The sequence below is a fragment of the Rhinoraja longicauda genome, chromosome 34, assembly GCF_053455715.1.
Source record: "Rhinoraja longicauda isolate Sanriku21f chromosome 34, sRhiLon1.1, whole genome shotgun sequence".
Lineage (NCBI taxonomy): Eukaryota > Metazoa > Chordata > Chondrichthyes > Rajiformes > Arhynchobatidae > Rhinoraja > Rhinoraja longicauda.
In genome coordinates, this window is record NC_135986.1 from 16,359,145 (window position 1) to 16,361,600 (window position 2,456).

Here is a 2,456-nt window from a genome sequence, read left to right on the forward strand (position 1 = left end):
CGGTTTATGCTTAATTTGAGGAAGGACATCCTTTTGATCGGGGCAGTGCAGCGCAGGTTCACGAGATTGATCCCTGGGATGGCGGATCTGCCATATGAGAAAATATTGAAAAGAATAGGCTTGTATTCACTGGAGATTAGAAGGATGAGAGGGGATCTTATAGAAACATGTAAAATTATAAAAGGACTGGACAAGCTAGATGCAGGAAAAATGTTCCCAATGTTGGGCGAGTCCAGAACCAGGGGCCATTGTCTTAGAATAAAGGGGAGGCCATTTAAAACTGAGGTGAGAAGGAACATTTTCACCCAGAGAGTTGTGAATTTGTGGAATTCGCTGCCACAGAGGGCAGTGAAGGCCAAATTACTGGGTGGATTTAGGAGAGAGTTACATAGAGCTCTCGGGGATAGTGTAATCAAGGGATATGGGGAAAAGGCAGGCACGGGTTATTGATTGTGGACGATCAGCCATGATCATAATGAATGGCGGTGCTGGATCGAATGGCCAAATGTTTCCATGTGACTTGGAGTGCCTGCGAGCGCTTAACCCTCGTCAATCCCGATGGGCCCTGTATTTCACCCGGTTTAATTTCACCTTGTCATACCGTCCTGCGTCCAAGAATTTCAAGCCCGAATCTCACTCCCGTCAGTTCCGACCAGGAAAACCAGTACCACGAACCCATTCTGCCTCTCACCTGCCTGGTGGGCTCCATCACCTGGGAAACCCAGCGTCATCACCACGAACCTGGTTCTGAAGCCCAAATAAGTAATTTCTTCCGTTCCCTTCCCACACTGAGGTACTCCATTGGGCCCATTCCTCTAATCTCGCCTGTCCTCCTGGCGTCGGGCGCATCCTCTACCTACTGCGCCAGCGGTTCTGGCGGCCCACCTTGGAGGCCGACAACCGGACTTTCAGCTCCGCCAGCTCTGCCTGTGCACAGAATAGGAAGTTCCGTCAGCCTCCCTCCGGTCTCCTTCATCCCTTGCCTGTTCCCCGCCGTCCCTGGTCCTATATCGCCCAGGATTTCATCACCGGTTTGCCTCTGTACAAAGGTAATACGGTTACTCTCACCATTGTCGACAGTTTCTACAAGGCTGCTCATTTCCTTCCTCTGCCGAAACATTCATCTGCTGTAGAACACGCTCACCTCATCGCAAACCAGATCATCAGACAAAATGGTTTCCCTCAAGACACCGTCTTTGACATGGGTCCGCAGTTCACCTCACATTTTTGGAAGGCTTTCTGCTCTCTGGCTGGCACCTCCGCCAGCCACTCATTTGAGTTCCATGCACAATCTAATGGTCAGTCGGAGAGAGCCAACCAGGACCTGGAGACCAACCTACGTTGCCCCGTGTCCGCCAACTATACCACGGTCTATCAAATTGGTGTGGATCGAACATGCCCACAAATTTCTGCCCAGTTCTGCCATCGGTCTGTCACCATTCCACGGCTCCCTTGGTTATCAGCCACCTCTGTTCCGTGTAGCATTAACCAACCTGTCTGCCAGGATGTTGGTACCTCTCCAGTTAAGATGCAGCCCGTCCCTTTTGTACATGTCACCGCTGCCCCAGAAGAGATCTCAATTGTCCAGAAATCTAAATCCCTGCCCCCTGCACCTACTCCTCAGCCACACATTCATCTCCACTTTCTTCCTGTTTTTACCCTCACTACCTCGAGTTATTGGAAGGAAACCAGAGATAACTATCCTGCAGGTCCTGCTTTTCAGCCTTGTACCTAATTCGCTAAACTCGTGTTGCAGAGTCTCCTTCCCCTTCCTACCCTTTTCACTTGCGCCAACATGCACAACAACTTCCGGCAGCTCCCTCCTCTCTTATGGATGTCGCGCAGCCGCTCTGTGACGTTCTGGGCACAGGCACCAGGAAGGCAGCGCATCATCCTGGCGTCACGACAGCTGCCACAGGATCTCTTGTACGAACCTCTAATTATCGAGTCACCCATCACCTTGGCTCTGCTTGACGTCGCTCTTCCCTGTTGAGCCTCAGTGCTTGGGTTGGAGTCACAGCGATGACAGTTCCCAAGAGGTTAGACATGGTTTGAAGAGGTACTGCCACCTGGGTGTACTGCCCTCCACGTTTAATTATGGAAGACACAAACAGTCTCCCAGATGTTCTGGTGGCCACAGATCCTAGGGTGACGGAGGAACTGAAGCACATTCGCATTAGGCAGGAAATGGTGTTAGGTAGAGTGATGGGACAGATGGCTGATATATCCCCAGGGCCTGATGGTCCGCATCCCAGGGTGCTTAAAAATGTGGCTCTGGAAATCATGCACGCATTGCTGATCAATGTTCTCTAGATTCAGGATCAGTTCCTGTGGATTGGCGGGTAGCTCATGCTATCCCAATTTTAAGAAAGGAAGGAGAGAGAAGAAAGGAAATTATAGACCAGTTAGTCTGACATCGGTTGTGGGGTAGATGCTGGAGCCAATTTTAAAAGAAA